Genomic DNA, 15,149 nt, shown 5'->3' with positions numbered 1-15,149 from the left:
ATAATGTATCATGGGGATTCCCCAGCTCATTACATGGAAATCCGACAGATTCTTTTTAGTGATCACCACATTTTGTAAATTTAGATAGGTCAGACTCCTATTCATTTAGTCAACAATTTCCTGAATGTTTATTATGTGCTGAGAAAACAGCACTAAGATCACAGACACACACCCCAAACTAATGTAACATTGTGTGTCGACTAGACTCAAATAATAATAATAATAATAATAATAATAACTTGCCATGAAAGGCAGATAACAACCCTGGTATCATAAAATTAAAAAAAAAAAAGTTAAAAAAAGGCCTCTCTTCCTTAGCCAAATTATGGAAAGAGCCTAAATGTCCATCAACTGACGAATGGATAAAGAAGATGTGGTTTATGTACACAATGGAATACTACTTGGCCATGAGAAAGAATGAAATCCCGCCATTTGCAGCAACGTGGATGGAACTGGAGAGTGTTACGCTAAGTGAAATAAGTCAGGCAGAGAAAGACAGATACCGTATGTTTTCACTCATATGTGGATCCTGAGAAACTCAACGGAAGACTGGGGGGAGGGGAAGGGGGGGAAAATAGTTACAGAGAACTGAGGGTTGATGGGGGGTGGGGGGGGAGGGGAAAGCGGGTGATGGGCATTGAGGAGGACACTCGTTGGGATGAGCACCGAGTGTTGTGTGGAAGCCAATCTGACAATTATATTTTTTTTAAAAAACCTCTATTCTTGGGCAGCTTACGTTCTAGTGGGGGGAGACTGCAAATAACCATATTTATTTAACGACTTCGCTACTGACAATATCCAAGTTGCTGTCAGTGTTTTGCTATTATAAACAGTGAAAAGGTAAACGTTTTTTAACATATATCCTTTTAGAGCGCACCTGGCTGGCTCAGTCAATAGAGCAAACGACTCTTGATCTTGGGGTTGTGAGTTCAAGCCCCATGTTGGGTGTAGAGATTATTTAAAATAAAATCTTAAAAAAACAAAAACCAACCCCCCCCCAACATACACCCTTTTACACCTTCATATTTTTAAAGGACAGATTACTTAAACCGGAAATGCTAAATCAAAGAAAATGCCCATTTTTTACTTTACTAAATATAGGCATTGTTTTCCAAAAAGGTTTGTGACTGCATTAGAGATTATCTTTTAACTTTTTATTAATCTGATGGACAGAAAATGCTAATTTAACCTAGTTCCATGATTATTAAGCAGGTTGAGCATGTTTTCATGTGTTTATTGGGTATTTGCATTTTCCGTGATTTGCCTGAGTCTATTATTTTATACTAAACAGAAAGAAAAGTGCAGAGCATCCACATCCCAGGCCCTGTGCTTGAATCTTTAACTTAAATTATTTGATTTCATCTTTGCAACAACCGGCATATAGTCCTATAAAATGGATTCTGATCCAGGCCTGACATCAAACATCACGTTATTTCAACCAGTATCGAGTCTGATCCCTGAATATAGCAGACTTTCTAAGTATAAAGGCAAAGTAAGAAAGTATAAAGGAAATAATGGATAGCTACCAAAAATATCATTTCAAAAACTTACTTATTAAAATTTGTTTAATGTTTATTTATTTTTGAGAGAGAGAGAGAGAGAGAGAGAGAGAGAGACAGAGTGTAAGCAGGGGAGGGGCAGAGAGAGAGGGAGACACAGAATCGGAAGGAGGCTCCAGGCTCTGAGCTGTCAGCACAGAGCCCGAAGCGGGGCTTGAACTCGCGAACTGTGAGGTCATGAGCTGAAGTCGGACGCTCCACTGACTGATCCACCCAGGCAGCCCTATCATTTCAAAAATTTAAAGGCAAACAAAAAAATGACAAAATAGTATTTGCTACAAAAACGACAGAATTGTGATTTTTAACATATAAATAATTCAATGCAAAATAAGAAAGCCCCTAGACTTCTGCCACTCCTCCCTCAAATAAACCCAACATACAATGGTGGGACAGGTAAAGGACAGCTGCTACTGATACTCCTGTTCTAAAGCAGAGAAAGCAGAAACACACAGCAGTCATTGGTTTATATTAATTCTGAAATCCATCCAAGCGTCTGTTGCCTGTTTATTGATTGGGACGCCATCTTGCTCCCTGGGAGTGGCCATCTGGGACTTTTTCCTCTGCCCGGTTGGCCTTTGTTCCTGTTCTCTGAGTCATCCTTCCTTTTTCCATGAAACGTGGTCAGTGTTTGCAATATTTTCAGCCTGCTTCACGCCTAGAAGTTTGGGCACCCAAAGATCTCAGTTCATTTTGTACTATCTTGGTTCCTTTCAACTGAAAGTGATATAATTACTTTAACATCCTTGTGGATTTCTTATGTTTCAATTTATAAAACTATTCCCTTAAGTTAAATTACCCATAAATCTCTTAGATAAGTCCTTCTCTACCTTGAGTCCCCATGAAGCCGTTGTGCAAAAGTGCCTTTAAGAGTTTTAGAAGCCCAGGGCACCCGGCTGGCTCAGCTGGTAGAGCATGTGACTCTTGATCTTGGAGCTGTGAGTTCGAGTCCTCTATGTAGGGTGTAGAGATTACTTAAAAATAAAAACTTTAGGGGCGCCTGGCTGGCTCAGTCGGTTGAGTGCCTGGCTCTTGATTTTGGGCTCAGGTCATGATCCCAGGGTTGTAGCAACTGTGCCCCATGTCGGGCTCCATTCTGAGAGTGGAACCTGCTTAAGATTCTCTTTTTCCTTTTGCCCTTCTCCCCAACTCTTTCTCTCTAAAATTAAAAAAAACAAAACAAAACACTTAAAGGATTTTTAGAAACTCTATTGTTTAACAGAGATTATTTGTAAGGCTTTCCCTAAAATCCTGAGATGTCTGATGAGCTCCAGAGTATAGCATCTTAAAATATGCCACTTTGGGGCCACCTGGGTGGCTCAGTCAGTTAAGCATCCGACTTTGGCTCAGGTCATGATCCCGTGGTTGAGCCCTGCCTCGGGCTCTGTGCTGATGGCTCAGAGGCTGGAGTCTGCTTCCAATTCTCTGTCTTCCTTGCTCTCTTCCCCTCCCCCACTCATGGTCTGTCTGTCTCTCTCTCTCTCTCAAAAATAAATAAACGTACAAAAAACAGGATCAATTCATAGCCAATCTTGTTTCATTTATATCTCCTCCATATTCTGAAGAAAATGCAAAGCATCATATGAATTCATCTCTAAATGTTTTAGAGAGTATCTTTGAAAGATGTGGACACATTTACCATTGTTGTATCTATTTTTTATATATTTTTTCATTATTATATCTTAAAAAATAGCACTTCTGCACAACAAAGTCAACTTTATGGGAGAACATATTTGCAAATTGTATTTCTGATAAGGGGTTAATAACCAAGATATATAAAGAACTCATACAACTCAATAGCAAGAAATCGATCTGATTAAAAAATGAGCAGAGAGGACCTGATTAGACATTTTTTCAAAGAAGACATACAGATGGCAAACACGCACATGAAAAGGTGGTTGGACACGAATCATCAGGGACATGCAAATTGAAACCACAATGAAATATCCCTTCACATCTGTTAAAATGGCTAGTATTAAAAGACAAGAAATAACAATTGTTGTTGACTATGTGGAGGAAAGAAACCTTTGGGCACTGTTGTTGAGAATGTAAATTGGTAGAGCCATGGTGGAAAACGGTATGGAAGTTCCTCAAAAAATTAAAAATAGAACTACCATTACCATATGATCCAAGAATTCCCCTTCTGGGTATTTACCCAAAGAAAATGAAAACACTGACTCGGAAAGATATATATGCACCCTATGCTCACTGCAGCATTGTTTACAGTAGTTAAATCATGGAAACAACTAAATGCCCATTGATGGGTGAATGGATAAAGAAAAGGTCACCCCCACACACAGAAATATTATTTAGCCATAAAAAAGGATAAATCTTGCCATTTATGACAAAATAGGTGGACCTCGAGGGCATTATGCAAAGTGAAATGTTAGACAGAAAAAGATAAATATCGTATGATCTCACTTATATGCGGAATCTTAAAAAAAAAAAAAAAAGGAGACAAAAACAGAAAATGGAACAAACAAAACAGAGCTCATGGATATAGAGAACAGAGTGGTTGTTGCCTGAGGTGGGGTGTAAAGGGGAGGTGAAATGGGTAAAGGGGATCAAAAGTACAAATTTCTAGTTACGAAATAAGTAAGTCATCGGGATGTAATGTACAGCATGGTAACCGTCGTTCATAATACTTTACGGCATACTGAGGGTGGCTAGGCGAGGGGGTCTTGAAAATTCTCATTATGAGAAAACAGTTTTTGCAACTACACATGGTGATGGACGTTAACTGGACTTATTGTGGTGATCACTTCACAACATATACAAATATTGAGTCATTATGTCATACACCTGAAGCTAATGTAATGTTATGTCACTATACTTCAGTAAAAATAGCGGTATTTCTTAATATCGTTAAACATGTACTTTGAATTCAAAGTTACAATTGTCTTATAAGTCTTGTAAATGTTTTTATTTTATAGTTTTGCTTAAACTGGGATACAAAAAGGTTCATAAAATTTTGATTGATTGATATTTCTCTTATGGCTTTAATAATCTATAGTAGAGGGGCGCCTGGGTGGCTCAGTCGGTTGAGCGGCCGACTTCGGCTCAGGTCACGATCTCGCGGTCCGTGAGTTCGAGCCCCGCGTCAGGCTCTATGCTGACAGCTCAGAGCCTGGAGCCTGTTTCGGATTCTGTGTCTCCCTCTCTCTGACCCTCCCCCGTTCATGCTCTGTCTCTCTCTGTCTCAAAAATAAATAAACATTAAAAGAAAAAAATTAAAAAAAAATGATAATCTATAGTAGAGATTAACCCCTCAAATTTCTTTGTGTTTTTAATCTTACAATTTATTTGATGAAGAAAATTGGTTTATTTGTCCCAGGGGATAATCTACATTCTGGTTTGTTGATTATATCATATATGTAGATATATATAACATATGTATGTTCATATATATATATATATGAATGTATGTATATATATATATACACATAAATTCATATTCTCCCTCTCTGAGATAAATGGTAGTATACTATATATCTAGAGTTATTTTGAAAATATGATTCTGGGGCACCTGGGTGACTCAGTCGGTTAAGGTCATGATCTTGTGGTTCAAACCCTGCATCAGGCTCTGTGCTAACAGCTCAGAGCCTTGAGCTTGCTTCAGATTTTGTGTCGCCCTCTCTCTCTGTCCCTCCCCAACTTGTGCTCTGCCCCTCTCTCTCTCATTCTCAAAAATAAACATAAAAAAATAAAATAAAATATGATTCTAACTTTTAGCTGAAATGGGGAATCCAAACAGTTCTCCCAGAATTTCACCAGTAACTATATTAAAGACAACTAGAAGGTAAAAGTGGTAAATGAAATTAAAAAATAAAATAAAGAAATCCATGGAGGATTTTGGCATCAGGGGAGGGAAAAGAAAGAAGGAAGCGAATGTATTGGAAAATTATAACCTAATAATGAAAACACAGTAAGAAGCATAATTGACAGGATGGGAAGAAGGGAGATGATCGTAATGTTGAATTAATTCACGTATTTATTCCTTTGGTGAGTCTTTCTCTGTTTGTTACACCCCTGCCAAACACAAGACTCTATGTTGTGTATTACAACATTGATAACACTATGAGAGGAAAGTCAAGATGGAAAGAGGAAACATTTGGAAAAGAGATATGGACTTCTTTACATAGTTCCCTGCATATTTGTTTACCTTAGCGTGTCCCAGAACCAGAGGCCAGAAAACAGTTGAAAGGCTGGGATAAAGTAGGCTTTCTTGGATGATGATATCACCACAAAAACAAAACAAAACACTTAAAGGATCACCATCCTTGGGTGATGTATCAGAGGTGATATGACAGGTGTGATGTCCATACCTGGCCAACCCTCAGGGACAGTCTTCAGTTTCAGGACTTGAAAGTCGGTATTTACAATGAACACATTTAAGGAAGGTTTGCAAATGTTTTTTTTTTTTTTATTTGCATCCAAGTTAGTTAGCATATAGTGCAATAATGATTTCAGTAGAATCCAGTCATTTAAGGAATTTTTGCAAACTTTTATTAATTTATTTTAAATGATGTCTATTTTTTTTCCAAATGGGACACAGTCATGTGAAAAATACAAATCATCAGAAATACAAAATAAGAGTGGAGGCCCCCCAAAGTTCCAGTAAGGGTCTGTTAAATTCTTCTGGATTCATAATATTCTTTTTGCTACTTGCAAACATCTACAAAATGCGGAATGTCGACGAAAAATAATTTCTTCTTTGGAGCTTAGCTAATGATAGCTGACGGCTGCCCGGCGGGCTCAGCTGATACAGCATGTGACTCTTGATCTGGGGGGATTGTGAGTTCAAGCCCTGCATTGGGGGTAGAGTTTACCTAAGGAAAGAAAAAAGAATTCAAATCCAGAAGTCCAGGTTTAGAGTACACACTACAGAGGCTTTCTAGAGCAGGGCTATTCCACAGAAATATAATCTGATCCAGGGCGACCGGGTGGCTCAGTTGGTTAAGCCTCTGACTTGATTTCCACTTAGGTCATGGTCACAATTTGTGAGAGAGGGAGAGGAGAGAGAAGCCCAAGCTGCCTCCACACTGTCAGTGCTCAGCCCGATGCGGGGCTCAATCTCACGAACTGTGAGGTCACGACCTGAGAAAAGTCAAGAGTTGAACACTTAACGGACTGAGCCACCCAGGCGCCCCACCAAGTCCTAAATTTGATGTGCATTTTGTACTTTCGGCACGTCTCGGTTTGGAATAGCCACCTTTTAAGTGCTCACTAGCCACGTGTGGCCGGGGGCTACTCTATGGACGATGCAGAGCCCGGCAGTTTGACTTGTTCCTTCGATAAATGCTTCCTGCAGACCCACTGTGTGCCGGGCGTCATGCCGGGTGCTGGGGAGTCAGTGGCGAGATAACGTGAGATCGTGAGCACCACTCTGAAAAGAGAGAGAGAGATTACTAGAGACACTACTTTAGATAAGGTGGACAGGAGACATATTTTTCCACGTTGGACGTTGGAATAGAGAGCTGGGTGGGCCAGGCATTGGAGAGCTTATTGTATTCAGGTGCTGCTTTAAGTGTTTTCCATACATGAACTCCTTTCGTCTTCACAAAATCCAAGAAGCTGGGTCTATTATTGTCCATCTTCCAGATGGAGACCCAAATAGAAGACAGTAAATAAACTTGCCCACGTTTACACGGTAACCCGCTTGAGCAGGCTTCAGGAAGAAGAGGTGCTCAGGCAGAGGCATTACGGGGTACAAATCTCAGGGGGGCTGTGGCAGGCTGATGGGACCCCCCCCATCTCTGGGTCCCAATCCCTGGCACTTGTGAATGTCGCCTCATAGGGCAAAAGGGACTTTGCAGATATGATTAACTTAAGGGTCTTTTTTTTTTTTAATTTTTTTTTTTAACATTTATTTATTTTTGAGACAGAGAGAGACAGAGCATGAACGGGGAAGGGGCAGAGAGAGAGGGAGACACAGAATCGGAAGCAGGCTCCAGGCTCTGAGCCGTCAGCCCAGAGCCCGACGCGGGGCTCGAACTCACGGACCGCGAGATCGTGACCTGAGCTGAAGTCGGACGCTCAACCGACTGAGCCACCCAGGCGTCCAGCTTAAGGGTCTTGAAATGGGGAGATGATCCTGGATTATCCGGGTGGGTGCAGTGTCATCACTAGGGTCCTTAGATGGGGGAATGCAGGGGCACCTGGGTGGCTCAGTCAGTTGAGCATCTGACTCCAGATTTCGGCTCAGGTCATGATCTCACGGTTTGTGGAACTGAGCCCTGCGTTGTCGTGCTCAGAGCGGAGCCTGCTTAGATTCTCTCCCGCTACTCATGTGCACCCACTCTCTCTCTCTCTCTCTTAAAAGAAAGAAGAGGGATGCAGAGGGGGATTGGATGACACACATGATGACTATGGAAGCAAGAGGTCTGGCGACTGAAGGCAGGGGTAGGAGCCCCAGAAAGCAGGCATCCTCTAGAAGCTTAGACGTAAGGAAACAACCTCTCCCCTCTAGCCTCCAGAAGGGGCACTGACACTTTTATGTTAGATTACTGACCTCCAGGACTGTGAGACAATATATTCATGTCATTTCAAACTGCTGAGTTTGTGGTAGTTTGATGGCAGCAATAGAAAATGATTATAGGATCTACACGTGCGTCCTTTCTCTGTGCTCGATCTGGCCTCCACGTCTTTGCTCTAGCCGCTCTCTCGGCACAGTCCCTCTCCTCGTCCCCTCTCCTCAGCTGGACCACTTCAAACTCTGCTAACATTTTCCTGGATCCCCAGGCTTGGTTTCTCCTTCCTCTGTGTTCCTTGAGCACTTTATATAACTCTCTGCTGTATCACTTATTACATTATATGGTAGTACACCCTTCTTTCTACTTGTCTGATTCTCCCTTCAAAAGATGTACTTTCTGGGGCGCCTGGGTGGCTCAGTCGGTTGGGCGTTCGACTTCGGCTCAGGTCACGATCTCGCAGTCCGTGAGTTCGAGCCCCGTGTCGGGCTCTGGGCTGACGGCTCAGAGCCTGGAGCCTGCTTCCGATTCTGTGTCTCCCTCTCTCTCTGCCCCTCCCCCGTTCATGCTTTGTCTCTCTCTGTCTCAAAAATAAATAAAACGTTAAAAAAAATTAAAAAAAAAAAAAGATGTACTTCCTGAGGGTAGGCATCCTGTCTTCTGTCTCTTTCCATCCCCAGTAATCAGCAGAGGGCCTGGTAAATAGTAAGCAGTTCATCCAAGTTTATGGCATAAAAACAAACAAACAAAACCACAGTAAGAATCACATCCTATAAAGTTGCCTTCACAAAAACAATTTGCTCACCAGTACCTTGTGCTCTCTGGCCAGCTTCCAACGTCCACAAAAGGGGTATCTTACCATCCCCCCCTCAGTCAGTTTGACCTTGAACCGTTCCGTCTGATGGCATCCTGAATCAGACAGCCTTCCCAAGTACTGTGCAGTTTGACCCCGCGTCATTATTTCTGGTTGTTGAGGCTCTACAGGTCAGCCAATGATTAACGAGGTGAACGAAGTGTTTACAGACTTTTAAAAGCAGACCTCAGTTGCAACTCGGTACACTTGTTACATTGTCCGTAGGAAATGTGACAACGATTTAGTCAATGTTCTTTTAGATCTTCCCATTTTTCTTCTCAGCATGAAGTTCGTAAGGTCAAGCAAGAAAAAAATGGAAAACGTCATCTGCAATCCTTCTCATCACTGATAACATTTTTAAAGTTTATTATTAATTTTAAAATTAGTACATTCCTACTGTCAAAAGTATAAACAACACAGAAGAACATCCAGTGAAATGTAAAGGAATACCTACTCCCACTCCCCAGAATTAACCGTTATTAATAGTTGGTCATGCTTTTTATCTAGTCTTTAAAAAAAACAACAACGACTGTAGGGGTGCCTGGGTGGCTTAGTTGTTTAAACGTCCGACTCTTGGTTTCAGCTCAGGTCACCATCTCATGTTTTGTGGGTTCAAGCCCCGTGTCGCGATCCACGCTGCCAGTGCCTGCTTGGGATTCTCTCTCTCTCCCTCTCTCTGCCCCTTCCCTACTCATACTCTCTTTCAAAATAAACTTAAGAGGCGCCTGGGTGGCTCAGTTGATTAAGCGTTCGACTTCGGCTCAGGTCATGATCTCACGGTTCGTGGGTTCAAGCCCCGCGTCGGGCTCTGTGCTGATAGCTTGGAGCCTGAAGCCTGCTTCTGATTCTGTGTCTCCCTCTCTCTCTGCCCCTCCCCTGCTCACGCTCTGTCTCTGTCTCTCAAAAATACATAAATGTAAAAAAAAAAAAAAAAAAAATTCAAAATAAACGTAACTATAAAGCAACTGTTTACAAAAAAAAAAAAAAGCACAAGATCGCAACAATAGTAATGAAAACAACTAACGAAATTCCACAAAACTGACTAAAGTGAATTAATTTCAAAAATCGTAGTCTTATTTTTAAGGACGGCTAAACTAATCGTGTGCAGGATGCACGTTGTGACTGTGCACGAGCCCTCTGGCCACCCCAACCCTCTCAGATATTCAGTGTATCGTGGCAAGGATAATGGGATGGATGGGGACTCTCACAACACTTTATCAGCATTGTTTGGTTACCCATATAACATCAATTTTATAAGTGCTGAAAATAAAACGGCCGAGAAGGAGGCCTTAAGCCACCTTTACAAGCTGATGGCTGAACTGAGCAAAGAAACCTGGGGTCTTAAATTGTTTCTGGTCTCTGCTCCACTTTTCATCATTGAGGGCTTGACAGCTATGTGGCTCTCTAGGTGATAGCTTGGATAAATAAATATGATGTGTGAAGTGATTTTATTTAACCTCCAAGGTTAAACAAAGTTCAAGGTGGAGCCCTAGAGTTTGCCTGTCGATATGGCCTTAGTTGTGACTGTTTTCAAGAATATGGACTTTGTGGCTGATTTATTTTCTTTAAACATGCCTTATGCATACTTTCCAGAATCAGCTACAGGGCTGGCCTTGAAAAAGCACCCTCCTTACGTCCAGGAGAACTCGGTTGTGTTTGCACAACAGGTTGAAAAAGAGTAACATCTGAAAAGGATTCGGTATTTGCCAATTTGTTTTCATGACAGTGCAGAAGATACGGACTTCACAAACAATAGTGAGAATCTTAACAAATTCACACTCACGTTCCACCCTTGCCAAAATTCAGCTCCAATCTTGGATTTTTGCTTTCCGGAAATATTTCTACGATCTATTCACCTTTGCCTTCCCAGCATCTAGCACCGGAAGGGGTCCACAACAGACCCAGAATTGTAGCCCGGCCTAGCCCAGATTCCACATGGGTGGGACCAGATAAAGAGGTAGAGACCAAGAGGCCAGGTTCCCTGGGGAACTCTGAGAAACTAGCTACCGCCAAGAGACATGCTGGAAGTCAGGGAAGGTTCATAGAGAACATCCAATGGCTGATGAGCTAACAGATTTGATAGAGGACCCAGGGTATCATCCAGAGCCTAGTATAGTTATTATTATATTATATTATATTATATTATATTATATTATATTATATATGTATATAATAAATAATTATAATTATTTGTTATCAAAAATCTTTTTTTGAGAGAGAGAGAGAATGAGTGCACGTGAGTGAGGGGCAGAGAGAGAGAGAGAGAGAGAGAGAAGTAGGGTTCACCTGAGGCTCCTGTTCTCCTGAGGCGGGGCTCGAGCTCACCCCATGTGGGACTTGAAGTCACAAACTGTGAGATCATGACCTGAGCCAAAGTCATATGCTGAACGATTGAACCACCCAGGTGCCCCCCAATCAATCTTCATATAAGGGAGGATAGAAGAAATGAAGAAAGGCAGGCAAACATAGGAAGAGTAAGTTGGTGGGTCCTTCCATCCAGAGGCAACAGAACATTGTTTAGAGGCAGGACCGTGGTTTTGGAACTCGCACGTATGCACCAATGGGCCCAGAGAATGAAGGGGCCCGTGAGTCCCCACTGGGGGTTTGGCCTTGATGCTTCAGCCTATGGAAGCTACTGAGAAAGTTCAGGTAATGGAGAGTTAAGAGCACATTCGGGGGCACCTGGGTGGCTCGGTCGGTTGAGTGTCTGACTTTAGCTCAGGTCACAATCTCATGATTTGCGAGTTCGAGCCCCGCATCCTGCTCTGTGGTGACCGCTCAGAGCCCGGAGCCTGCTTCGGATTCTGTGTCTCCCTCTCTTTCTGCCCCTCCCCTGCTCACATTCTGTCTGTCTGTCTGTCTCTTTCTCAAGAACAAATAAACGTTAAAAAAAAAAAAAAGAGCACTTCACGTACTGGGAAGACCACTTTGGCCTAGGGACCCTGCCCTAAGGACAAAGTGTGAAGGAAAAACCATGGTGGGTGGAGACAGAGGAGGAAGCAGATTTGATACGGTCCTGGAAGAGAGAATGAGCAGACCAAATATTCTGAGATTTGTGGGGTGAGGATTTGAGTACATATGTTGAGGCCATTTATCTTAACATGCTGCATTTCCTTCCACATATTGTTTATTATAAAATCACGTATTGTATGTATACGATTTCAAAGTAAACACACCGTAAGAGATAGTACATTCCCAAAGCTTCTGATGTGAAACAAAATGCGAACACAATAACCCGCTGTTTTAAATTAACGTACAGATTTTTCCTTCTATTCATCCCTCGATGACATGTCCTGTGGGGACAAATGACACCTTGTCTTTCTTCATAGGGGTCCCATCTCACCAAAGCAGTGTAAAAACATAATTTTAACAATTAAATTTCAGAGTCCAGTCCTTTGGGGCGGCGCCTGGGTGGCTCAGTCGGTGAAGCGTCCAACTTCGGCTCAGGTCACGATCTCGCGGTTTGTGAGTTCGAGCCCCGCGTCAGGCTCCACGCTGACAGCTCGGAGCCTGGAGCCTGCTTTGGATTCTGTGTCTCCCTCTCTCTGCCTCTCCCCGACTCGTTCACTCTCTCTCTTTCTCTCAAAAATAAACATTAAAAAAAAAAAAAAGACCAGTCCTTAAAAAGATAAGCTAAGTAGTCAGATATTTTCACGTGATAAATTGAGTGCTGTCTTGGCTCGTCACTACTGGTCTATGTGGGGTCTCCAAGGAGCCAAGAAGGCATGCCCAGTGAAGTTTGGGAGCTGAAGGAAAAAGATAAACTTAAAATGTCCCCCTTCGCGATTCATCCTTATCCGCACAGCACCCTGAATGGTCTCCTGGTCCGAGGTCTGCTCAGGAGACAGAAACCATGAAAGTTCCCTCCCTCACAATGGAGAAGAAGCAGACATGAGAAACTATGAGTGAAAAAAGAACACAAAGGTATCACGTAAGGAGCGAATGCAACAGCCAGCTACCCCCCTAGGGCTGGGACAACAAAATAAAGAGGTGGTGAATACGAAAACTGAGAAACTTGAAGAGGCTGCCTCTGGAGCCGAGGTCTCTGGGGAGGGGCTGTCGGCAGCCAAAGGTGATGATGTCTTTGCGGGATCATCGCTGCCTTTGCGGAGGTGTGGATTCTGGAAAAACCCCAAACTGGAATAAACAGCTGCGAATGGACTAAAGTGGCAAGAAGAAGCCCGCCCTGGCTCGCACGGAAGTGAGCAAGAAACAGAAACAAACCCTCCCTCCTGCCTCTGGCCACCAAACCTCCCCCTAGTGCCTCCTACTGGTTGGTGGAACCAAACCAATAGCCAGCTGCCCCAGGAGAAATGTAGTGTTGGTGTCTCGGCTCAGCTCCAGCATCACAAAGGAGAGTATAGGAGGGTGGGTTTGAAGCCGAGAAGTAAGAGCCTAACGATCACATTTGGTTTTAAAAGTGACCCAAAAGCGTTTGACCCGAGTTCTCCCCACTCCTTTCTTTCTTTTCATTTTTGTTTTTTCTTTTTTTTTTTAATTTTTTTAAACGTTTTATTTATTTTTGAGACAGGGAGAGACAGAGCATGGACAGGGGAGGGTAGCAGAGAGAGAGGGAGACACAGAATCTGAAACAGGCTCCAGGCTCTGAGCGGTCAGCACAGAGCCCGACGCGGGGCTCGAACTCACGGACCGCGAGATCATGACCTGAGCCGAAGTCGGCCGCTTAACCGACTGAGCCACCCAGGCGCCCCCATTTTTGTTTTTTCTTAAAATTTTTTTTTTTTTTTTTTTTTTTTTTTTTTTTTTTAAGCAATCTCTACACTCAACATGCACTCAACACGGGGCTTGAACTCATGACCTGAGATCAAGAGTTGAGAACTCTAGGGGCGCCTGGGTGGCTCAGTCGGTTAAGCGTCCGACATCGGCTCAGGTAATGATCTCGCGGTCCGGGAGTTCGAGCCCCGCATCGGGCTCTGTGCTGACCGCTCAGAGCCTGGAGCCTGTTTCAGATTCTGTGTCTCCCTCTCTCTCTCTCTCAATCTCTCTCTCTGACCCTCCCCCGTTCATGCTCTGTCTCTCTCTGTCTCAAAAATAAATAAACGTTAAAAAAAAAAAAAAAAGAGGGGCACCTGGGTGACTCAGTCGGTTAAGCGGCCGACTTCGGCTCAGGTCATGATCTCGCGGTCCGTGAGTTCGAGCCCCGCGTCGGGCTCTGTGCTGACAGCTGGGAGCCTGGAGCCTGTTTCAGATTCTGTGTCTCCCTCTCTCTGACCCTCCCCGTTCATGCTCTGTCTCTCTCTGTCTCAAAAATAAATAAACGTTAAAAAAAAAAATTAAAAAAAAAAAAAGAGTTGAGAACTCTATCCACGGAGCCAGCCAGATGCTGTTCCACACCACGCCCCCTCTCATTTCTAGTCCTTCTCCCTCTAAAGAGGATTTGAGTTGGTTTCCAACAAAGGCACATAACAAAGGCACATACAGTATAGGACATTTAAAACAAAAAGCTTAAAATAGTTGAAGTAAGGATCAAGCACCACTCAGAACAGTGTTTGCAAACCTTTGGGAACCAAAGTAGAAACACGTTTTATATTATGACTTAGTAGACATATATACACATGGCTGAAAAGTTTCAGAAAGTAATACTTATGCTCACTAAGACTAACACAGTCTGATATTTTCTGTTCTATTTTGTTCTATATATTTTATATTTTGTTGGTTCTATATTTTTTGTTCTATATTTGTTTGTTTTTTGAGCTCTCATAACCCACCGAACTGACTTCATCGACGACTAAGAGGTTGCAAGCTACTGTGTGAAAACTGCTAATCTAGAGGAGGGGGAGATCCAGCGTTGTTATCATTACAGACAACATTTAGCGACCATTTCCATATCAAAAAGTACCTTTCACACCCTTTGTTTTATTGAACTCTCACAACAATCCTGTGAGGTGGGTGTTTCCCCCAACTCACCAATGAGAAAACAGATTTAAAGTAAACCAAGCCAGGCTCGCAGTTCTAAAGAGTAATGAATGGTGAATACAGAACTAGAAGCCAATTTTTCTGGTTGAAAATCCCAGCCTTCCTCAATATGCTATGCTAGAATGAGAGACGTAGTTACTTTGAGCTCTAATTTTATTTTAATTTTTTTTATTTATTTATTTTTAACATGTATTCATTTTTGAGAGACAGCGAGACAGAGTGTGAGTGGGGCAGGGGCAGAGAGAGAGAGGGAGACACAGAATGGGAAGCAGGCTCCAGGCTCCGAGCGGTCAGCCCAGAGCCTGACGCGGGGCTCGAACTCACAGACTCAGA

This window comes from Panthera tigris, chromosome A1 (genome assembly GCF_018350195.1).
Source record: "Panthera tigris isolate Pti1 chromosome A1, P.tigris_Pti1_mat1.1, whole genome shotgun sequence".
NCBI lineage: Eukaryota > Metazoa > Chordata > Mammalia > Carnivora > Felidae > Panthera > Panthera tigris.
This window is presented reverse-complemented; position numbering follows the sequence as displayed.